Consider the following 26,203-nt stretch of genomic DNA (forward strand, 5'->3'; position numbering starts at 1 on the left):
GGTATATTTTTTACTAATCATTTTTATCAGTTGCTGGAAAAAGCTAACACACATGGTGTATTAATAAAACAAGACCTTCCGGCATGGAATTCAGTGGATTGGCCTCACCCACATTCTAGTGTTACAGAGGCATATAGGGCGAAGCTTTTTATAGAAGTACAGAAAGCTCTGAGGCCCAATATTGCCACTAGGATAGTAAAAATTTCTTTGTGCATGCCTCTCACAGTTTTTGTGGACTTGTTTAATACCTTTCCAGTGAAGGTTTCAAAAACAATGTTCACAGTTAAAGCAACAAATTCGGCATGCATGCCATAATTTTTGGATAAAGGTTGGGATAAGAAGACATGTAGTTCAGTGTTTTGTGAGGTGGTCCAACCTTCTATGCAACTGAAGTACATGGTTGCATCACAAAATTTTATTTTCTCTTTTTATTACAAGCGCAGTCGAATGCTAGGCACAAAGCTTGTCCCAATGGATCAAGATGAAGAGTCTTTTGGTGCAGAAAATAAACTTATTGATATTAATGTTGTTGAGAATGGTGATGTGCTAGTCAATATCTCATTAAGAGAATGTTGCTCCCTAGCTCAATTGCGCAGTGACATTCTGTTTGAGACTGAAGGTTCTATCTCAAACGACTTTTTATTTATCTACAACAACAAAAAGGTACACGATCTGATTTATCCTAGTCTCATTAAGCATTGCTATTAGTTTAATTTACCACTCTAATTCATATTGCTTTTTTGCAGTTACTCAAAAGAAGAGAGAGCTGAATAAAATGCAAAGACATAGAAAATTTAAAAATTGAGATAACACAGACTCCATAAACAAAGGTTTTGTATTCAATCAAGTAAGATTTTGTACAGAACTGTTTAGCTGAATCTGTAGAACATATTTCTGACATCCATTTTCTATTTATGTACAGCTTGATCCAGAGGCTGCTCTACATTTTCTGGAGGATCTTCTCTCTGCTGCTCCATCCTGTCCGTGCTCCATCCTGTCTCCTCCACTGCCCCAGAAGCCTCTCTTTGCTGCTTCTCCACCTTCTCCTCAACATCAGCAGTAGGTCTTGCTCCTGTGTCTGCTCCTCCTCAGCACTCTGTGATTGCTCCTGTGGCTTCTAGTCCTCAGTATTAGGTGCTTCATTTGTGGGATCAAGGTGTATGACACCTTCTTGTACTTTAGAGCTTTCACCCAGCTCCACAGTAGCTGGTACAATAGGTTTGGGGGAGGCATAGCTCAAAAACCTCCAAATTGTATGAGATCTAAAATTATGTACATAGTTGGAGCTGAAGCTATCCTCTTTCATCTGCAATGGCAGAGGATAATTTAATGAAATCCACCCAATTTTGAAATTCCCAAAATGCAACTTTTGTCCCACTTTATCTAATATGGTGTTCCCTCCTCAATGCACTATGATCCCAATGTTATCTTTGTTCCCATGGTTGATCCCCCACATATCTGCATGTCACCACCTTAGATAACATGCTCACCTCTGGCCTCTGTATGGTTGTGTTGTATGGGTTCCCCCTAGATGTTGTGAAAGGCCTCAAGATTTTCACAACAGAGTACTCTCAACTTGTTGGGGGAGCCGTAAGATGAGTCCTAGCAATGTGCATCGTCTTCGGTTTCTCCATTGTCTCCTCTGTTGGCTCCCTAAAAATTTTAATGCAACACACTAGGCTAGTGGCAATAGTGAGTTGTACAAATTTCCTCTTACTCAGGCTCATAACCACCGTAGCAATGGCTGGATGTAATCTTTTGGCCTTTAAGGCTCTCAACAATCTTTTGGCTTGATGGATGTAATGTTTTGGTCTCTAAGGCTCTCAACAATTGATGAGTTTTTACTACATTTATGTAATCTCTTTTTGTTAAATTTGAGGCTCTCAGTATGCACTGTTGTTAACATTTATATTTGAATGGTTATGGGTGCTAGATGTAGTCTTTTGGCCTTTAAGTGTTGCTCCACACCCCATTGGAAAGAAACTCCTTTTCTTGCCAACAAGTTTATTGGATGCACTATATCTATGAAATCATCACAAAAGTGTTGATAATACTTGCTCTTTCCCATAATTCTGTGAGCACCAGTCACACTATCAAGACTTGGCAATGCCATGATTGCTTGAACCATGTCAAGATCCATTTACAACCCTTCTTTAGACACAATATGCCCCAACAAGGCTACTTTTGTTTGAGCCAAATGACACTTGCTAGGATTTAGACACCCTTTTGCTTCATCAATCCTAGCTAAGGCCATCTTTAACTTCTCCTTCTGATCTATGTGCCGAGCATAAATGCAAAAATCATCCCAAAACACCCTTATGAATTTTCCCAAGTAAGGTTCAAGAACTTGACTCATGAACCTTTGAAACGTAGCTGGTGCATTGGTTAACCCAAGAGACATCACTCTATAAGCAAAAACTCCTCAAGGTGTGACAAATGATGTCTTCTTTTAGTCTTCCTCCCTAATGCGAATTTGAAAGTACCCAAAATACCCGTCACATACAGAATACATCTAATGCCCTGCTACTTGGTCTAGTATTTCATCTTGCAATGGCAAAGTAAAATGATCCCTCTTGATGCATGCATTATTCAAAGGACAAAATTCCACACAAACCCGCCACTTATTTCTTTCTTCGGTGTGACAATTTCATGAGATATCCATTTTGAATCATCAAAAAGAAAGATGAATCCAACCTCAAGTAGTCATGTTAGCTCTTTCTTTAATGCCTCAGCTTGGATCACCCCCAATCGCCTTAAGCATTGCACAACTGGCATACTTTGTGGCTTCAGCTCAATCTTGTGCTCCACAACAGAGACTGGTCGAACATGTGAATAGCTTGTTGCAAAGAGATGTGGGAAATCATGTAACATATCCAAGTACTGGAGCTTCTAACTACTTGATAGAGAATCGCCAAGAAGATCTTCATTGCATTGGCATCACCTTTAGAATCTTCTAGTTCTCCTAAACGGGCTACAATACCTTCTAACGGAGTTCTTCTAGGCATCTTTTGAGAGTTGTGGTGCCATGAGCACATGTAGAGCAAAGGTATGAGTAAAGGGCAAGCTGCCACATGGCATGGAGGAGATATCCCACATATGAGCAAGCATATGGATGTAAGTACCCTCACCTATAAAAGGGAGGTTTATTTGAAGTAATATCAATCAAGCACTTTGCACTATCTCAAGATTCTCCTTATGAATCCAAGCTAATCTATCTTGGAGCCTAATTGACTTGAGTTATAGATCATGAACACTCTTAGGATTCATCCACCTTAGATTAGTGTTGTCATTAGAGTAGATTAGCATCCATAGGAGAGCTCAGCCCATGCGCTTTCACATGGTATCAGAGCTTAGGTCCTAGCTCTCCTAGATTAGATGTAGATTTCTAGCATTGAGAGAGAGAGAGTTTATATTCTTTGATGGAGAGCTTATAGTTCATTGAGAGGTTCAGAGAGCGCTTTCATTCATGTTGTTTGATAGAGAAAGAGTTTATTCTTTCATTGAGAGAGAGACAGGGAGTTCTTTGGAAGAGATATTCTTTCTCTGAGAGAGATAGATCTGTTTTTTAGATCTATATGTGCATTGTTCTCCCTTCTACAAGCAACAGAAGCTCCTACAACTACTTCATTCAAAGAACCTATCCTACATCCTCTACATCCGGTCGACTATCAACCCTCAAGCTCACTTTATTTGTGTATGGGATATTATGGGGTTTTTTTAGAAAATAGGAAGAGTGAGTCATATGAAGAGGTGGGTTTTATGTCCATGTGTTCCAATCATATAAGAGAGATCACATGCCAATCATGTGGAAGGCATGTGGAGGAGTGTGGAAGAGTGTGGAGGACTCCTTCTAGAATTCCTATGTGGAATAAGTAGGATGTGAACATATGGAAAAGAGAGGGTCCCTATGGGATCCATGTGGGGAGACTCTTGACTTTCTCAATATTTTAAGAGTCTTGAGCATCTTTTGATGGGACACATGGCAAGAGTAGCCTAAAAGGTCATGGATGGTGACATATGGGCTGATGTAATTGATGCGGAAAGGAATCTATAGGTAGCAATTGTAAATGGGTGGAGGAGGGTGACAAAATCTCTATAAAAGGAGCCCTCCTCTCCCTTGTTCAACATCTCTTCCACTATTGAGACTCATGCTGCTGTAGCTCTAGTCTCCTTAAGCCTCTCTCTCTCTCTCTCTCTCTCTCTCTCTCTCTCTCTCTCTCTCGTGTAGATATCCTCTTATGTAGACTCTTGAGTCCATATCTCTCTAGTTTAATTTCTTTCTATGACAATAGTCTTGGAGCTCCCACTCCCTCTTGTATTTATGAAACCTCTTTTTCTCCCTTGAGTGCATAGCATATGGAGTTGGATTTGAGTAGAGTATCACTCTATTGGAAATGAAGGTCACTTCAGATTACCTCCCTTGAGTCTTCTCTCTTTTCATTGTTCGTTTATTCCTTTCAAAGTCTTCAAAGTACTTCTTACTTGGCCGCTCATTGTATGCACATGGCCACCCGTTTTTCAGGCCAAGAAGGGCATTCTTTGGTCTCTACTAGGCGACCTCTATGGGATTTTGATCGTTGATAAAGTCTAAGCATGGAGGGAGTATTCTCCCAAGTCGGCACTAGTAGAAGGAGTGTGTGGTTTTCATGTCTGTTTGACCCCCTGTTAGTGTTTTTCTTATAACCTTTTGCTCGATGGTTCTATTTTAACAAAAATTATATCAAAGCAAAGCTATCTTCAAGTTGTATTGCATTATGTAATTATATCTTGTGTCCAATAAAAACCCAAAAAGTTACGAGTCTCTGTGTCAGACAGTCTCTGTTTATGATAGTTTTTACTCCCATCCCGTAAACTACCCATATCTTTCCAACTGCTTCTCTGTTTCTTATGAAACTTATATCAATGTGAAGCTCATTTTGCATTGTCACATATGTTTGAATATTTGATATCATCTCTTTGCTAAAAGTTATAGGCCTCTGTGTTTGATGATAGTTTGCAAAGTGTTTTGAGCTACTTGTAGAGGTATCTATGAAGCTTGGTGCAATGTTTCCTCGGAACCTACCCATCCAACCAAATCCACCCCTTCCAACTATCGATATATATCCGTTCGTGTCTTGTTGAGCCGCAAGATCTTCTTGTGAAAAAATAAAGGGCAATAGGGCCTTGGTGTGGTCTAAACCCCCTCGTGGGTGCTGATTAAATGAGGGCATGATGCATGTGATGACACTTGGATAGATTATTGGGAGAAATCCCATAAGCATGGGATACATATATGATCCTTGGTATATATAACATAATAGATGGACCCTCCTTTACTCCTACCAGCTTTTTGCTAGGGGCTGAAAGAGGTTGTATGTGTGGCTAGGAGGTGGGGGATTGGGACCCCCCATACTCGGTGCTACCAATGGTAGGCTGCCATATGGTAGGTACCCTATAGTGGTATCAAAGCAGGGACGTCCTGGGGACCGTGTGGATCTACACGTATACTTTGTAATGATGGTGCAGTGGCTGCATTGAAAGCAACTACACGTGAAGAGTAGTGATCCTACATGCTCTGGACTGTTGCAACTATTGTGTGCATAGGCGACATGCGGTTGGCATGGGAAGTGATGACCCGTGTCAGTCCTCAGGAACTTTTTAGAAATTATGATTAGCTATCTCAACTCTGTGTGGGTGGTCAGGTTTTTGGGCTAATCTGGCCCTTATTGGGTGTTCAACATTTGTTGGCTGGTCAAAAGTTCACTTGTGGTGTTTGGACCATAGGGGGATGTTGGAAATCAAGGGCAATAGGGCCTTGTGTGGTCCAAACCCCCTCGTGGGTGCTCATTAAAATGAGGGCATGATGCGCATGATGACACATGGAAAATTATTGGGAGAAATCCCATAATCATGGGATACATATATGATCCTTGGTATATATAAGCTAATGGATGGACCCTCCTTCTACTAACTTTTTGCTAGGGGCTAAAGGAAGTTGTATGTGTGGCTCGTATCGCTCTTCTCTTTGGTTCAGAGTGGCTCGCTAAGATTATGGCCTCCACTGATACTTTCCTTCTCCCTATGCTAGAGTAAAACATCATTTGGGATGTTACCATCTTCATTCTCATCTAAGGGAGGAAAGTATGGTGTGGTCTCTTGGCAAGAAAGCTTTGTTTTATTTCACCTTTCCTAGTGATAAAGATATATGTCACTCATTTTGAAAGTAGTAGGAAGCGAAGAGGTGCGTGAAGTTTATTACCCCCGACTTCATGTCACATATTTTGGTGGAGACATCGTATACGTTTGGTATTGGATTCATCCCACCTTACTAAACGTTCTCAGGTGTAATGGATTGCATGTTGTGCCTAGTATAGGCATGTGTTTTTTGATGTGATAAAGAGGATGCTATTAAAGCGCATGGACCGAGCTCTCCTATGGATGCTAATCTACTCTAATGACAACACTAATCTAAGGTGGATGAATCCTAAGAGTGATCATGATCTATAACTCAAGTCAATTAGGCTCCAAGATAGATTAGCTTGGACTCATAAAGAGAATCTTGAGATAGTGCAAAGTGCTTGATTGATATTACTTCAAATGAACCTCCCTTTTATAGGTGAGGGTACTTACATCCATATGCTTGCTCACATGTGGGATATCTCCTCCATGCCATGTGGCAGCTTGCCCTTTACTCATACCTTTGCTCTACATGTGCTCATGGCACCACAAGTCTCAACACCTCCCCTTGGTGCCATGATCCTTTGGCTACTACAAGGTGGTCAGATGTGAATTACAAGATCAAATCCTCCCCTGGGTGCTTTCATAGCTACTCTCAGGTGGTCAGGTTTGATTTACAAAATATAGGTAAGGTTGGCAAGGTTTTTGTTTCTCAATACATTCCATTGATGTCACCTTTTAGCTCATGGCTTAATAACGATGCTATGTAGTTGACCTGCTGGTTTTTTAATTTGTAATCTTCTTCCTTGTGTCCCAACTTCTTGCAATGATGACACTTTGGTTTGTTCTTCAATCTGCAGTCACTTTGATAGTGATCCATCCTTCCGCAATGGTAGCACTTTGTTGATGTTTTACTAAATAGTGCTTGTTCTTCATTATAGCTGTTGCATGTAGATGTCAATGTCGATGTCGATGCCTTCAACTCTCTTTCTTTTTGAAGAAGAGAGGATACACATTCCTCAAACTTTGGATCTGTCAAATTCTTCAAAGTGGTTGTTAGTGCACTATACTCTGCAGGCATGCTTTTAAGGAGAATTGCAAGTGCATCTTTCTCCCCTACTTTTACATTTATGCCTTCTAATTGGGTCATAATGCTTTTGATTTTGTTGACAGATTGTGCCATGGATACACTGAAGCCCATGTGCATACCATAGAATTCAATCTTAAGATGGATTTCTTGGTTTTTGGCTTTTGCACCAAACACTGTGTTCAACTCATCCCATGCATCCTTGGCATGATCCTTGGAGTCTATATGATGAATTATGTTTGGACCCAAGTGCAATCCAATGAGTGATAGTGCTGCTTCATCTTTTTCCTTCCACACATCATTTTGTGTTGTGGGTATGTCTTCTTTTACAGTCTTCCAAAGCTTTTGATGCATCAGGAGATACCTCATTTGTGTAGACCAGGTATGAAATCCTTCCTCGATGAATTTCTCAATAGTTGGGGTGCGTATTGCCATTGTCTTACCGGTTGATGATACTTTCAAATCTGGCAGTGTCTAATTGTATATAGAAAATATGAGTTGATAGGTGCTTACAGCTCAAAAAACGGATTATTTTTCCTTTTTGGAGCGTGTGAAAATTCCTTCTAGATTGCGAGTTACATCTTGTCGAAGATTCTGTGGAGAAGAGGGGGCATGATGAGGTGGCACAAGGGGCATTTGTTGAGATATCGAGCTCCACTCGTGATATGCCAGTGTGACCATTGTGCATTTATGTCACCGACTTGTTAGTTGCAGATGCGGTTGGTACACCGCCCATGAATAATAGCTGGATGATAGCTATCTTCATGTACTCTAGTTAGTGGCTCAGTTAGCATGCCACCTCGGTTAGTTGAGTTTGGTTTGAGACCCATATAGAGGGTTCATCTATTCCTTTTTGTAAGAAAGAGAGTTTTTTGGCTTTCACAACTAAGAAGAGGATAACTGTTTTCAGCCTCCACCTTTGTGTGTATTCCCCCATTGTGTATGTGAGAAAGCTACAAGTGAGACTCCTTACCTCTCTCCCACTCTCTTCACATGGTATCAGATCTTGGTTCGTGGTAAGGAGCTCAAGGATTTATTCATCACATTTACTTGCAATCCAAACTGGCCTAAAATATCTAAACGATTATTGTCGGGTCAAACTACACAAGATTGGCCCAATTAGACAAACCATGTGTTTTATCAAAATCACAAGGGTATGATGCAATCAATTATGAAGCCAGATTTGCTTGGAAAAGTAGCTAGATACATATGTGCTATTGAATTTGAAAACAGAGGCCTACCACACTCACATATACTATTGATTTTGGAAGATGCCTTCAAACTTGTCGATATTGGTCACTACGATTGATTGGTATGCGCACAGCTACCTATTAATACCCTTTTGCCTCAGCTGCATGAGATTGTTAGGCAATGTAATGTTCATGGACCCTGTGGTGCACTCAATGTCTTTGCTGCTTGCATGATTCATGGCAAATGCAATTGCCATTACCCACATGCATTCTCTCAATCAATTGTGGTGGGGCAATCATTGGATGGTTATCCTATTTGCATGCATTGAGATGATGGTAGAAAGCTTCAAGTAAAAGCGGCTTAACCTTTTCGTCTCCATGAAGTACAAGGAACTTGAATCAAGTATTTGTATGAATATGTATACAAGGGTCATGACAGAGCAACTATTAGGATGCAGATAAATTGTGTGGAAGGACAAGTACAAATGCACAACCCAATCAATAGTGGCATCGATGAGATTAGTAGCTACTTAGATTAATGGTATGTGTTAGCATCAAAGGCGTGCTAGTAGAATTATGAGTATGCTATGCAGAATGAAAAACCAGATGTCCAGGGTTACAGGTTCATCTACCGATGATGAGAATAATGTTGTATTTTGAGATGATGATGTTTTAGGGAGGTAGCAAGCTAAGGATGTCCACTTCTGGACCACTTTCGAGTGAGTGTAACACCAGCTCGAGTGAAAATACAAAGGTTTTGCTTCGGTCTCCAATACCTTAATCGAGGTATAAGCTCCAATGAAAATCACACATGAGCACAACCGAGCCAAGCCAATACCTCGATCGAGGTACTGCGCCTTTTCACCGGACCGAGCCTCTACCTCGATCGAGGCTTGCCGGTAAGCCAGCTATACATGCCACATCTACCTCGTTCGAGGTATCGTGGCAATCCAGCTCAACCTCGATCGAGGTCAGGTGGCATGTCCAGCATACCTCGATCGAGGTATGTGCCATCCGACAGGACAGCCAACAAGGCGGATGACATACCTCGATCGAGGTATGCTGGACACATGACTTGGCATCCCACTTCTGCCAACATACCACGATCGAGGTATCGTGGCATGTCAAAACCTCCATCGACGTGGATGTACCGAGATGTATGGGCATGTCACAATACCTCGATCGAGGTATTGTGGCATGGTAATACCTCGATCGAGGTAGATGTACCGAGATGTATGGGCATGTCAAGAATACCTCGATCGAGGTATCGTGGCATGCCAATACCTCGATCGAGGTAGATGTGCCGAGATGTATGGGCATGTCAAGAATACCTCGATCGAGGTAGCTAAACCCTAATTTTTCTTATAAAAGGAGAGCGACCCCCCTCATTCTGCATACCTCGATCGAGCTCTGCCTCTCATCCACCAATTTCGGATTTGCCGGACTTCGACGGAATTGCGCGAGCGACAGAGAGCCACGAACGGACATCGACGGAGATGGACGGAGTCGGAGCGGGAGAGTCCAGGTAGGGTTTTTTTTAATGTAGCATTTTCTTTTTGGTAGAATTTGATTAAATTTTAGTTTATAAGAAAAATTATAAAATGCATTTTAATGTTTTTCTGAAATTTATGAATTACAAGATTTTTTATTTAAAATGTGAAAATTAAAATTTTTTTAAAAAATAGAGCTTTTTTTAGTAAATAAAAAAATGTTCATATTAATAATTACAAAATATTTATAAATTTGAAATGCATTTGTAAATTTTTTTTTTTAAATTTTTAAATTACGACATTTATAATTTAAAATGTGAAAATTTTAAATTTAAAAAACGTTTAATGAGGCATTTTTTATTCAAAATGTGAAAATGTTCAATATTTCTGTTTTTTTTATGTAGCATTTTCTTTTTGGTAGAATTTGATTAAATTTTAGTTTATAAGAAAAATTATAAAATGCATTTTAATGTTTTTCTGAAATTTATGAATTACGAGATTTTTTATTTAAAATGTGAAAATTAAATTTTTTTTTTAAATAGAGCTTTTTTTAGTAAATAAAAAAACTTTCATATTAATAATTATAAAATATTTATAAATTTAAAATGCATTTGTAAATTTTTTTTTTAATTTTTAAATTACGACATTTATAATTTAAAATGTGAAAATTTTAAATTTAAAAAACGTTTAATGAGGCATTTTTTATTCAAAATGTGAAAATGTTCAATATTTCTGTTTTTTTTATGTAGCATTTTCTTTTTGGTAGAATTTAATGAAATTTTAGGTTAAAAGAAAAATAATAAAAAATTTCTAAATTTCAAATGCAATATAATGTTTTTTTGAAATTTATGAATTACGACATTTTTTATTTAAAATGTGAAAATGAATTTTTTTTTTCAAAATAGAGCTTTTTTAGTAAATAAAAAAACGTTCATATTAATAATTATAAAATATTTATAAATTTGAAATGCATTTGTAAATTTTTTTTAAATTTTTGAATTACGACATTTATAATTTAAAATGTGAAAATTTTAAATTTAAAAAACGTTTAATGAGGCATTTTTTATTCAAAATGTGAAAATGTTCTATATTTCTGTTTTTTTTATGTAGCATTTTCTTTTTGGTAGAATTTAAAAAAATTTTAGTTTATAAGGAAAATTATAAAAAATTTCTAAATTTATAATGCATTTTAATGTTTTTTTGAAATTTATAAATTACGACATTTTTTATTTAAAATGTGAAAATGAAATTTTTTTTTTAAAATAGAGCTATTTTTATTAAATAAAAAAACGTTCATAGGAATAATTATAAAGTATTTATAAATTTGAAATGCATTTGTAATTTTTTTTTTTTGAATTACGACATTTATAATTTAAAATGTGAAAATTTTAAATTTAAAAAACGTTTAATGAGGCATTTTTTATTCAAAATGTGAAAATGTAAAAATTAGGTTTTTAAAAATCATCTTTAGGAATGGCCACTAGTTGAGGTGGATTGCCCAACCAAAATAGGAAATGAAGATACAAGACATTTTGTATAAGACTCACTCGACTTATCAAATTAATACACAAACATAAACCTACTAGTCAACTATTGGAGTTGGACATTAAAGATTGACTAGTGACATGGTTGGTGACCAAAGCTTGAAGTTGACTAGACACTTTGGGACAAGCAAGTTCTTTAGAAGGAAACTAGGTTTAAGCTTGGGTAATCATCCCTAATATATTGGGAAATTACTAATGATAAATCATCCTTTAACTATTTGGCAATTAGTAAGGATCGATTCTACTAGGAAATATGTTGAAGGCATATGTCCCGTATTAGTCAATAGATTGATTAGACTAAGCATGCATGATAAGGCTATAGCTTGGAAATGCCTAGATAGTGGCTTAGTCCAAATCTTCAATATCCCTTAAGAAGACATGAAATAGTGGCTTAGACCTTAAGAAGACATGGAATAGTTTGCAAATGTCTAATTCTTCTAAGTTATGCATAGACTCTAGCATAACTGAAAAAAGAATATTACAAGATTGAGAATATTTGGATGGGTCTTCAAGAACTCGAATATTACGGTCTGTGCCTATAAACTGTTTGAGATTCTTATGCTATCACTATGGCATGCTTTAGATCTAGCACTTTGATCATGTTTGTTGTCTAGTTCCATAATTCATCTACTTCTCTTATATGTATAAGAAGAAAGAAATACGCCATAGAGAAACTGAAAGTTTAACTAGAATACCTAACATTCATTGCACATGGGACTCTAGTGGATCTATATTCATTCCACATTCATGCTAATATATGCAAGTGTTTTGATCAACTATAGAACTAAGTTCAAATAGAGCCTGTTAATGACTGAATCTCTCCTAATCATCCCTTAATGATCATAGATAATAGTACGGGCCACTATAAGGATTGGTTAGGAGCTATTTTTGAAATGCCAAACTTTGAAATGAAGTCACTATTCATTGTGTTGAGGAATATTTGTCGGGTGGATCTAGTTGAAGAGAGAAATCCATGTTGCATAACATTTGTTTGAGTTGAGTAGCCTCAAATCGACTTAAGAGAGAGAGAACTCCATAACCTTCAAGAGTCGACATTTGAAGCATCCCATTCCATGTTATTTGCTACATGGCAGCTCACCATGTGGCACACATACATCCCTTTTTGCACTGTAGGGAAACCTATGACTCATGTTAACAACATTTATCTTGTCTTTTACAAATGACTAAGATGTTTTCCCAAAAAGACTTTGTAACAATAATCACGTGAACCACCTCATAACCAAAATAGTATGGATGCTACATATCTCCTTTCCCTCGTTGAAACTATGTCACACATGGAATGTCAACCACATGCTCAAGGAATTATATGCTAGTTTGATTGTAAGCAAGGGTGGTCTCTTTCTTGCTAGTCCAACCATAGGCAACGGTGACGCTTATTACTTGAGCTCAACCAAAATTAACATTAGTTATCGTATGCAACCCTTCCCATTGCATAGGGACATCCAAGCATTTAATTTTCAAAGTTTTTGAATCCTCTTCTAGGGATCTTGTGCCCTTTGTTGTTGCTACGTATGTGGATGATCTCATTCCAAAACTATTTTTAAAACTAGAAGTCGAGTGAGTCTTATACAAAATGTCTTGAACCAAGTGATGATCTATAGGAATGGCCACTAGTTGAGGTGGATTGCCCAACCAAAATAGATAATATTGAAAAGGCTTAATTATTTTCTCAAAGTTCTCGCTTTAAAAGGTCTGTAGTGTGAACCCGCTCTCTTTTTCAATGTGTAGTCCGAGAAATACTAGATGCGCCTTGCTTGTGTATCGTTCAAAGTAATGTATTAGGTATCCTTCTATCTCCTCCATATCTATTGCAAACCCAAGGCAGTAAAGCATTCAAAGAAGGTCTTATTAACCAAACCTCTCCACTATCTGTCCTTAGTATAGGGGCCATAAGTGGACAATGTGGTCCTTACACCACATGTGGAAAAGTTTCATATTGGATAAAATGTGAAAAAAGGGAAACATATAAGGAAAAAATATTTGAGACATCTAAGTTTAAAAATGCAACAACTAGAGTGAAAAAATTCTAATCAAAATTAAGAATTATTAATAATATTGATTAATATTGAGCCACACATTTGGCCCATCTACCGGTAGGTGCATAGGATCTACCTCATCAAGGAGTACGTACAAATAGTTTTCATTACGTAAATAGATTATAAGTCATATTGAATAGAATATTATTTTCATTACCCAAATAGAATATTAATTTCCATGTGTTTTTTTTGTGCATGCGCCAGCCAGCGCACAGGTTCTAGCACCACTATTCGTATGCAGATAGAGATGCTGAGAGCTGAGATGAGGGCACTGCAGGATGCTAGGGCACCCCCTCACTTGGTTGCGAGCCTGGATTCAGTTATTGAGGCTCTGAGTCGATTGGACACAGTTGAGGACGTTGTGGATAGCTTTCAGACACAGGCTGAGGCGGAGATCATTGGTGGTGGCTTACATTGCCATTCGACAGTTGTTTGAGCGTGAGTCACATCACAGGGAGGCCTTGGAGGATATGTTTTGGGATGGTCACACCGAGGCGATGCGACCACGATCAGGGCTCCCCTTGCATATTTTACGGTGTAGGCACCCCATCATAGCAGCACACATTTATCCGAGATATCTCGCTGCGAATGGTGGTCGATTGCCTCACAACCACCAGATAGCCAGGTCGTTTGCCATGCAGCTTTACGCTGAGTTTGTCCTTGGTCATCGGGTGGACTACCTTAGTACCCGTCCAGGATCAGGAGCGGGACGTGGTAGGATGGGGCGTCAGGAGCGTCAGATTGTAGGTGTTCGGCGTCGACGCGAGGGACCAGAGTTGCACACCATCCTTGCACTGGCATTGCAAGCGGTGGGAGGACAGATTAGGGGGGATGTTCATTCAGTGGCATCATCCTTGCAACACATGGTCTCTGCCCTATCGAGATCTATTGCGATTCCACCTCCCCCACCTCGATCATCGATGGAGCATCCCACATCTACACCACCTCCCACATCTACTGCGCCTCAGCACGAGTTGGAGGCTCGAGACACACGGATTGCAGAGTTGGAGGCATTGTTGGCCGAGTCTAGGGACGAGGTTAGTTATTTTGATTATGTTAGTTTATTTTTTTGTAGCGTGTTTTGAACTGAAGTTTTTTGGTTAATTCTGACCATGTACGCGGCATGTTTGCATTGCAGGCACATCTATTGCGTCAGGAGATGGAGTCTCGCGTACGACTGTTGCAGACAGATTTGGAGGAGCAGAGGATTCGTCGGACACGCATAGCATACCATCGCGCAGAGCACTATATTTTGCAGTTGAGGCATATTAGTCGTGATCCATCGCACCATAGGATCGACCCCAGCGTGGCCCTATACCCTGCTCCTCCTGTAGATGTGCCGACTAGGACACCCATGGACGCAGCAGTCATAGCGAGGCTTCCTACTGCCACTTGTGTCCTCTGCCACGAGGAGTTTGACACCGTAGGGTGGTTTGGACTAGGGTGCGGCCACATCGCACATCTCCATTGCATGACCCGCCACATGGTGGCACGTTCAGTGTGCCTTGTATGCTTTGCTGACATTGATGTGGCGACATACAGAGGACTGGGCATGGATGATCTATATCCTGGTCATCGTCAGGCTGTTGATCCATTCGCCCGTGTAGTCTTGACAGAGCACTACAGGGAGGAGGCACAGAGAGCGTTGCTGATGCAGGAGGGTGCGGATACATCGGTGGTTGCATCATGCGTTCCACGACGCTTTTCGTATGGTGATTTCATGCCAGGTGACGAGGCACGAGCGGAGGAGGCACGCCGGATTGAGCGAGAGGCAGAGGTGCAGACATCATTGCAGCAGTGGGTGGAGCAGCAGCTAGGGCGGGGCCGAGACCAGCGTCTTTCACATATAGAGACGATTACTCACGCTGGATTTGAGGCATGAGTATTCACAGATGCACGGCTATGGGAGTTGAGACGCGCGTACATAGAGGAGGCGAGGGAGGCAGAGATGGCAGCAGTGGCGCGTGCAGCATGCCCTCCTCTTCATCAGGATGAGGCTGGCCCATCTCATGCAGGTGATGAGGCTGGCCCATCTGAGCCGGCTTTGCCTGAGGGCACATAGCGGACGGTTGGGCAGTGGGTCATACAGGAGCCACGTCAGCGTTCCACTAGAGGATCATATGTAGAGTTATCAGATTCGGATTCAGATTGATTGTTTAGGCTTCACACGTTTCTTGTATAGGGATGCACTTTTGCAGCATGATGATGATGATGTACAGATTCATTTTGGTACTTTCATGATATTGTTCCCACTTTTATGATGTATGAGCATTTTCGTACTTTCATGATGTTCTTCACACTTTGTTTATCTCAGTTTATAGTTTGTTTAATACATAAGGTATTTAAAAAAGAATGCCATGTGAAGTAATTGTAAACATTAAACATTAAACATATCAAAATTCATCTTTTTTTGGATGAAAATTTTATTTTGCTGATAAAAGTTTTTCATTTTTTAAACAAAAATTTTATTCTATTCATGTTTGTCAATAAAGTGTGTTTCAAAATCCAAATTTTCATCAATTTTTCAAAAAGACAACTATTGTCATATTCATGCTTCCAAATCTAGCCTTCCCATCTTAATATCAAAATATGTTGAAATTCAACCATTTGATAAACTAATTTGTATAAAAAGAAAATTACTTTTTTTAGACAATGCCATAGCCCAATGTAAAATTGTTTCATGAAATGAAATTAGATATTAAAGTAACATCAATTTTACCAACTTTCAATTTATGCTATTTACAAAAAGTATTCTAGAAATGTATATTGGTACAAAACTTATCCATGACTCCGAGGGCAATGTTGTTACCTATGTGTAAATCAATTGATAAAAAATTCTTTCAACACCAATGAACTTGAGGGAATGTGTGATCTAGAGATACTTAAACAACATGACAAAAGGAAAAAATTCGAGAAATCACCAATGTGTGGACATGCTTAGTTTGTAGGGTGTAGAAATTCTTGTATATGGATTTGATATGGGCACTTGCATAGAAAACAATTGGTATTTCAAAGAAAAAGCTCTAGCAACTCTCTTAGTTGAATGAAGCAGTTTCTTCTCCTTTGCAATTTGTCATGTTTTTTAAATTAAAGGAGAGAATACTTTTTGCAAATGATAATACTAGACATTTTTAGGTTCTGCAATAAAATATAAGTAATATTTTATGCATTCTTTTTTCACAATTCTAGTTTTTTAATATTATTGACATGAAGCGTATATTTTGTCCCTACAATTTTTAAAAAATATAAAATTTTTGGGGATTTTTTTCAAAAATGGAGTTAGACTTGTCCTTTGCATGATTTTGCTATTATTTATTATGACTCAGTGTTTAATTTGTCTCTTATTGTTAACAATACTTGTGCTAATTGGTGATCAAAGAAAACAAGACCTAATTATTTGTCATATTCGAACCACAATCACATGTGCCTTCCAAATCACAATCGCATATGCCTTCCAAGTTTCTAAGTACTATTTCAATTTCCTTAATATGACATTTGCCAATGCACCAATCTAATTATTATGCATGTATAAAAGATAATGAACATAAAGAAGAGAAATCAACACAATTGGCAATTAATGCATGTATATGGGAATACAAGGAAGGTGTGGCATGCTAGCCCACCATTTTATTTCACTATTTTCTTTTGCATTTAGTGGTTTATGTACAAGAGAAAGGATTGGCGGTTGGTATAAGGAAAAGTGTTGGTATTTGGTTTATGTAAAAAGAAAGGGTTGTTGTGACTATGCACCAAAAAAATATACACATATTAACAATCCCACTTCTCCCTCTTAAACTCTACTCATGTATGGGAGTACAAGGAAGGTGTGACATGTTAGGCCACAATTTAATTTTACTATTTTCTTTTGACTTTGGTGGTACGCTAACGTGTATGGGAGTACAAGAAAGGTGTGGCATGTTAGCCCACCATTTAATTTCACTACTTTCTTTTGGACTTGGTGGTTTACGTACAAGAGAAAGGATTGGTAGTTGGTGCAAAGGAAAGTGTTGGTGTTTGGTTTATGTAAAAGGAAAAGGTTGGTGTGGCTATGCTAGTGAATTTCTCCCTCTTAAACTTACTTTGGTCTTGTAAATTTCAAGATGTTAAAAATAATATTGACTATAGGTGATTTTGTGACAATTGATATCTAACGCTGGTCATGTTCAAGTTCCAACTTTATCATTTTGAATATCATATTGAATTTCGTATATATCAATGCTTGCAATTATTACACTAAACCTAAGAGCCGTGCGAAGTTTCATCCCCATGTGCGTATTTAAAATTAAGAGTATGATTTTGAATTTCAAATATCTCAATTCACACATCTAATACATAATGTATTTTAAAAATAATGCCGTGTGTCGTAATTGTAAACATTAAGCATTGAAAAGGTGCTTGCAAAAATGCATGCACTTCGATGTTATACTTCACCCAATCCGTATCATGCACAATCTTCTTTACTACATGTGAGATTTTGGATTAGTCGTGCTAGTAGGGATTGCTTCTACGTGGCGCAAACCAAATCAGTTGGAGACCAAATCTTGCGTGGATGTACGTCTAGGGTAGCCTAAGAGGCATGTGAAGTTTCGTCCCCAACAGGGTTTAGGATTTAGGGTCCAGGGTTTAGGGTTTAGGGTTTAGGGTTTAGTCGTGCTAGTAGGGATTGCTTCTACGTGGCGCAAACCAAATCAGTTGGAGACCAAATCTTGCATGGATGTACATCTAGGGCAGCCGAAGAGGCGTGTGAAGTTTCGTCCCCAACAGGGTTTAGGATTTAGGGTCCAGGGTTTAGGGTTTAGGGTTTAGGGTTTAGTCGTGCTAGTAGGGATTGCTTCTACGTGGCGCAAACCAAATTAGTTGGAGACCAAATCTTGCGTGGATGTACGTCTAGGGTAGCCTAAGAGGTCTGTGAAGTTTCGTGCCCAACAAGGTTTAGGATTTAGGGTCCAGGGTTTAGGGTTTAGGGTTTAGTCGTGCTAATAGGGATTGTAAAAATGTATGCATTTGTCCTTCCACGTGGCGCATACCAAATCAGTTGGAGACCAAATCTTGCGTGGATGTACGTCTAGGGTAGCCTAAGAGGCGTGTGAAGTTTCGTCCCCAACAGATAAGTCCACGTGCGTATTTCATTAGTACGTGCGCCATTTTTCATACGTAGTCGTGCTAGTAGGGATTGTAAAAATGTACACAACTGTCCTTCCATGTGGCGCATACCAAATCAGTTGGGCACCAAATCTTGCGTGGATGTATGTCTACGGTAGCCTAAGAGTCGTGCGAAGTTTCATTCCCAACAGATAAGTCCACACACGTATTTCATTAGTACATGCGCCATAGCTCATACGTAGTCGTGCTAGTAGGGATTGTAAAAATGTACGCATTGTACCTTCCACGTGGCGCATACCAAATCAATTCATACCAAATCTTGCATGGATGTACGTCTACAGTAGCCTAAGAGCCGTGCAAAGTTTAATCTCCAACAGATAAGTCCACATGCATATTTGGTTAGTACGTGTGCCATTTTTCACACGTAGTCGTGCTAGTAGGGATTGTAAAAATGTACGCATTATACCTTCCATGTGGCGCATACCAAATAAGTTGGAGACCAAATCTTGCGTGGATGTATGTCTAGGGTGGCCTAAGAGTCGTGCGAAGTTTCATTCCCAACAGATAAATCCACATGCATATTTCGTTAGTACATGCGCCATAGCTCATACGTAGTCGTGCTAGTAGGGATTGTAAAAATGTACATAGCTGTCCTTCCATGTGGTGCATACCAAATCAGTTGGGCATCAAATCTTGCGTGGATGTACGTCTACGGTAGCCTAAGAGCTGTGCAAAGTTTAATCTCCAACAGATAAGTCCACATGCATATTTGGTTAGTACGTGCACCCTTTCTCACACGTAGTTGTGCTAGTAGGGATTGTAAAAATGTACGCATTATACCTTCCACGTGGCGCATACCAAATAAGTTGGAGACCAAATCTTGCGTGGATGTATGTCTAGGGTGGCCTAAGAGTCGTGCGAAGTTTCATTCCCAACAGATAAGTCCACACGTGCATTTCGTTAGTACATGCACCATAGCTCATACGTAGTCACGAGTGCTAGTAGGGATTGTAAAAATGTACGCATTGTACCTTCCACGTGGCGCATACCAAATCAATTCAGACCAAATCTCGCGTGGATGTATGTCTAGGGTGGCCTAAGAGTCGTGCGAAGTTTCATCTCCAACAAGCAAGTCCACACGCGTATTTCGTTAGTACGTGCGCAAATTTTCTCAGTCACGTTTTTAAAATGTCCTAAAGCACAAAACAAATTACAACATTACTACTAATAAACAATTTTTTGTATTACAAACACAACAAATCCCATTGAGAAGACATCGGACATCATGTTAAAAATAGAATCTAATACAATGATGTGTATGAACGTGTATACAGCCATCATAGTGAAATACAAAATATGAGTCCATGAAAATTACAATGGTACGGTCACACAGTGAGCCTATACATATCGAATACAAAAAAGTGTAATCAACTAGTGATACCCAATAAAAATCAATCTGATCAACTGATGATCCCAAAAAATATGATATGTAATGTGCTACTCCTCAGGATCAGCTCTCATGCCAATAGTTGCAAGTATGCTCTCGTGATCCGCCACTGCAAGGTGCCATCGTGGAGTGGACGTCGCCTTGCGAGTGCGAACACGACTCAAAGTAATCTTGATCCCAACAACAAGATGAGAATACATGTATGCCTCCTGATCTGCCATGTACTCCTGGAACTCAATATAGCGACCACGCCTCTGTATCTGCTGAAAATAGTGGCCACCTACGATCATGCTATGAGCATTGAAGTGCATCCCATGCCCATCCACTGTATCCTCATTCAGCACACTCTTCAGCATAGAGCATTGCAACAAGTAATAATCCACACCCTCCTCATTGCCCTCCGAAGCAATAACCGCGAAGATATCACCAATACGCAAAATATCTGTAAGCTGGTCATAATCTCTAGAGGAACTGAATCCCGCATATCCTGATCATCATGTATCTCCTCCCAAGGCTGGAAGGGAGAAAGCCCTCGCCGTACCCATGGATCGGCCCATGGTATCATGGAGCACCCTCCCCAATCATCATCAATGCATGCAGAGCAAAAACATGCAAACCGTCGAGAAAAGATCGCAGGGTGAGACTCACCTATGCTCCTGATGGAATGGAAATCAAGAGTGCCAGGCACAGAACGACAATCAAAATGCCTCGACCGATCAAGACTCCCAATGTCCACGCACCAAAAATACCGGCTCACCACCCTATCGTCACGCAACTGAAACGAGGACGTAGCACTAGTGGATAAGTGCTGGCTGCACCACCGCACCACATCATGTGCATCCTTGAAGCGATCGGCACTGTGACGCAACTGGTATCGACGCAAAGCACGCTTCACGCAAGCACGTGCACCATCGTGCTCTCCCTTACCGTGCCCTGTCTCGAAGTAGCTCCATGTGATCGGAATGCCTGTCTCACGGTGCCATCTGCAGAACCAATAAAACTGTCTAGCGGATTTGAACTGACCACCGTAATCGTCTGACCAGATCCAGTGCCGTTGCCATGTGACACCATGATCCCTCAAGAAACTATCATGTAAAGTGAAGCAATGCTGCACAAAATGGGCATCATGCGATCGATCATCACTAATGTAGAAGTGATACTCTCGCACAATGATGCGTGAGTCCATGGTGCTATCAATGCCATCCACATGAGCCTGTGCATGACGATAGCTAATGTGCACAAATATAGCAACCTGCAATATGGCATTGAAAAAAAATATGACTATTGAAATAATTCAATATAATGAGGCGGGGAAAAAATCAATACTCAATCACACGTCACCTGTTCGGAGAAATAATACTCCGATTGGATCTCATGCTGTGGTGCAAAGGTGTAATTCTCCGCAAAGTCCACACTGAGACAACCACCCCTATAGGAAATGTCCTCAAACATGCATGAAACTGACGATCCTCCCATTTCGCAGTGTGCGAGTGGCGTATGTAGCGGTACAGCTTTCCTCGAAAATAGTCAATGAATACAACACGTGGTGTCTCCTTCCCCACAAGCTGCAACCTCCTCGACTGTGCACCACCATCTAATGTCAAGGTACAGTACTCATACTGCTGCCAACGAACCATCTGCACATCACAAGTATCTAGTGCAACTCGTGGCATTCTAGCAAAGTCACCACACAAAGTACACGTGCCTTCCACACAATCAAGGGAGTGGAATAAAGCATCACCATCTCGTGTACACAATATGGAATGAATGAAGTCACGAGGGCTAGTAGGAACCACTCCCCTATGACCATCAAGGGAACGGAATACGTCATACATCAATCCAAAATCCACATGGTAGCAACAACAGCATGTGTCACGCTCCTGAGAGCATCGCACAAACCATGGCCTGCATCGCTCAAATGACCTCTGCCCAATCTTGAACTCTGGGTGCGCCTCTACAAACTGAGTGTACAACTCAGTCTGGGTACACTCCAAAAAACATGCACCATGCTCAATGTACACACCGCGTGACACCCTCTTCCGCAATGCCTTCTTGAACACCGAGGATGCTCTGCAATGCTCCTCCCAAAACTGTTGTATGAAGGACCTAGTGGAATCATCCAACAATCGATCGCTGCGAGGTGCACGACCACTCGAAGCCCAAAGAGCATCAGTCTCACTATCCTCTAGACTCTGCCTCCTAATGATGCCTGCTCGCAATGTGCGCGGTGCAATCTGAAGAAGACGTGAAGCGGTACACACATGGCCTATCATATGAGGTCTACTAATGGCAGCCAAAATAGCACGACGTGCTACCAAGGCATCACTGGAGTTCCTATGCTTAATAGAAGCATAGGAACGTCGAACACTGCTAAGGACCTCGCTAGATACAACCCTATCTCTACATGCACCAAGACCAGCAAGCCTCCTACACTCTACCAAGTCAGGGTGATCAATCAGGGACGTAAGAAGAGAAGACTACGAAGCTGGCATGAGGTCACAAAAAAAAGACTACACAATCTTGCTAGTACGACGACGGATAGTGAACTTCAGCAAGTCACGTCGTGAAGCAACACTGCTGCTGCAAGGTGGGGCAACGGGATCAATGGGAGATGGTAGGGTGGACGGGGGAAGGGAGGCGCCAAGTGGAGCAGGGGGAGGGGGAGGGGGAGGGGGAGGGGGGAGGGTGGAGGGGGAAGAGGTAGAGGTGGAGGCCAAAATGTAGGTGGCTAGGGGAAGGGCGGAGGCTAGAGGTAGGGGAGCAGATGAGCATGGGGGGACAATGGAGGTGGGGGTGGGGGTGGAGGTGGGATGTAGAGGTAGAGCTGCAGGTGGATCAGTGGTGGCAGCACGAGCTCGAGCTCTAGAGGCTCTCTTGTGCTCACGAGCCTTTCGCTTGCGCTCCTCGTCAATGAGATTTGGGGGGGGGTTCCTACATCTTTCACGTCTACTAGCTCTACGGCTTTGAGAACCCATTCTCAATGAAAGTAGGATGGAAGGTGTGACAAAGTGATGAGGAGGCAAGAATGGCTAAGAATGGGTGAAATGAACCAAAACGTGGTGTCTTATAGAGAGCCTCAACTCATCCACTAGATTGCTCTTAGATTGCTCTTCATTATTATTGGTGGAGAGGTGCTAAGATTGATACTAATTGGCTTAGTTTGGGTGGAGAGGTCTGCTATGCCCAGAGCCCCGATCATATACCTTGATCAGACCTTATACCTCAATCGAGGTATTCAGTGCATTGCGCATGTATGTATGTATGAACCTCGATTGAGGTATCTCTAGGTGTCGAGGTATTCAGTGCATTGCACATGTATGTATGAACCTCGATCGAGGTATCTCTAGGTGTCCTCGGTCACATACCTCGAACGAGGTATTGTATGCCTCACCCAGGTTATATACCTCGATCGAGGTATTGTATGCCTCGCACATCGTCATGTGTATACATCTGGCTGATGTGGCACCATTCATGGTCATGATGTGGTAATATAGTCTCTTCCTGCATGGTCATGATGTGGTACTGGGCCTCTTCATCGATGACATTGAAAGGTGATGTGGCATGATGAGTTGGCATTCATGAGGTGGTAGATTGACATGGCAAATTGAGGTGGAGGGATTGGTGACGTGGCAAGGTTGAGGAGGTATGCCAAGGTGGCATTGTGTGATCACATGGCTGATGATGTGGAATGATGAGGTGGCACATGTGGCAGCACGTGTGGCAATGTAAGGTGACATGGCAAGGAGTGATGTCACATCTGCTTGATGAGATGGCACCACGTGGTCTAACAACGTGGCATGGTTTTGATGACTCAGCCTTCCACATGGGCAGCATGCAGACTCCAAAGGCTTGCAACTAGGATCGGTGATGCTCCTAGCCTACCTCACCAAGCCTAATACCAAGCCTACCTTGTCTTGGTATTAGGCTTGGGTGGCCCTTTTTCCCCCACAAAAGGGAGATTTAATTGTTGGAGGCCATATCGTACGTTTCCCTTACTCAAATTTAACCAAAATTTTTTCCTCTTATTCATCATGCAGAGGACTAAAAATATTGACATTTTTGAAATGTTTGGTTATGTTTGAGAATTACTAGATTTATTTTTAATATTCTTTATTGATCCTCTAAGGAGTAAAAGTAAAAATTAAACTTCAATCTTCCTAAATCTAACCGTTGGATTTGGGATTTGATGATTCAACCACACACCCTTATGTGCCTACTAACCTTCCACTGAATTGGATTTGCTTAATTATTAAAAATACTAAAAAAATGTGGTGTGCTACTAAAATGCATGTATTTTATGACTTTATTTATTATAAATAATTATTTATAATTAGATAAATCATTCAAAAAATTACCAATAAATCAAGTTAAGCTCTACATAATGCAAAGAGACCACTTACAAAGTTTCAATAACATTTAATATAAAATGAGTGAGAAATTTAGAATTTGATATGACACTCTTTGTTCGTGACAAACGTGTGACCACCCTGGAACCATGCGTGTGACACAAAGAAATTTTTTGTGTGTGCATCGAATTTTCGATCAGACTATACGATTGTGTGCACTATTAACAAGTGTGATGTTGTGTCAGAAGACTTCAAAGACTAGATCCATAGGGAAGTAGGTGAGATTTGCATTTTTGTGTGCTAAAAAGCTTGTTTTTCCACCTCCTTAGGATTGGGGAGTGAACAAAAAGTGGACACCCTTAGCTTGCTACCACCCTTTAACACAATATTAAAGACTGTATTAGGAAAAGTGGGAAAATCCAATGAAATTGGAACTCTCCAAATTGGTTTTGAAGGAAGAAAATGAGCTTTTTTTTGTTGAATGGAGCTTGCTTAAAACTCTCAAGTTTTGTTTCTTTTATGTTAGTGGCATGATATTGTGGAATATTTATAATTGAATTGGACTAAAGGCTTTCATGTCCAACATATGAACTAAGGTCGATTTGGTTTGCATGCTACTCACTATTGTATATCCTTTGTAATTTGTTTCCATGTCTACGATGTGTTGTATGTTCAATGTATATATGATAGGTACTTCCATTACAAAACATTGCACATGCATGTAATTATTGCCATGTGATGATTACAATGAGTCCTAGCTTTTTAACGCTCTAAGGAACTTTGTTAACATAGTTCACTACAAAGTTGCTATATATTGATTTTGCTAATCAAGATAATTAATAATAATTACTATTAATTAACTTAATTATTATGAATTAATAATATTTTTTAATTTAATAAAATTTTTACTCAAAAATTCCCTTAATAAAAAAATTGCTTCATAAAATAAGACCAGCTAGAAAAAAGTAGATTGCAAAGGTTGAGTATAATTAACATTTACAAAAGAAGACCATCCAATCTTTATAATTTGTTTTTGCATACATTGGTCTTTGCTCAAATTGACTTGATCTTTCACTACATTAAATCATCCAAGAAATCATCAACAGAAAAAACATCCTTCCCACTATTGTTCATAGGCATTTGAAGATTCTCTTATTCTTTCAAGATTGCATTCTGTGGTATTTTGACCTTACTTCTTTTATTTGGAACTTTGGTTGTGCTCCAACTCCATACTATTGAATCAACATGCTCCTAGCGGTCCTCATCCCCACTCTTTGTTCCAACAATTAGCATATTGTACTGCATCACTACATCTTCCTCTATGGATAGGACTCCAATACTACACAAATACCTTCATATAATTAGTGGATGCCTTTTCTGTGTCCACATCTGACAATGCAAACCTAGCCAAATGGGTTATATATCGTCACTTGGCCTGACCAAAATGAAATCATTTTGTTTCACATCCACCGCTCGTTTGAATTCTCCTCTGGCTTATTACATGCAGGGACACAATAATGGTCCTCTAGGTCTTCCAAGCCCATAGTCTTAGCATCTTCTATGTCCACTCCATCATTAACCAAGTTATCTTTCCATTGGCTCTTTGGCCAAAAGTCATGACTAAGTTTCTCATGCTTTATAATGGGCTTGTCCATGCAAGAAATCAATGTCTCCCAATAATGAATGACAGGTGCAATCCACTTTGAGTATGAATCCCCATGTATGTTGTTACCAAGATAAGATCTCCAATATTCCACATGCATCTTGATTCCCCAAATTATAA

The sequence above is a fragment of the Dipteris shenzhenensis genome, chromosome 24, assembly GCF_047967505.1.
Source record: "Dipteris shenzhenensis isolate YYH24624 ecotype China chromosome 24, Dip_SZ_1.0, whole genome shotgun sequence".
Lineage (NCBI taxonomy): Eukaryota > Viridiplantae > Streptophyta > Polypodiopsida > Gleicheniales > Dipteridaceae > Dipteris > Dipteris shenzhenensis.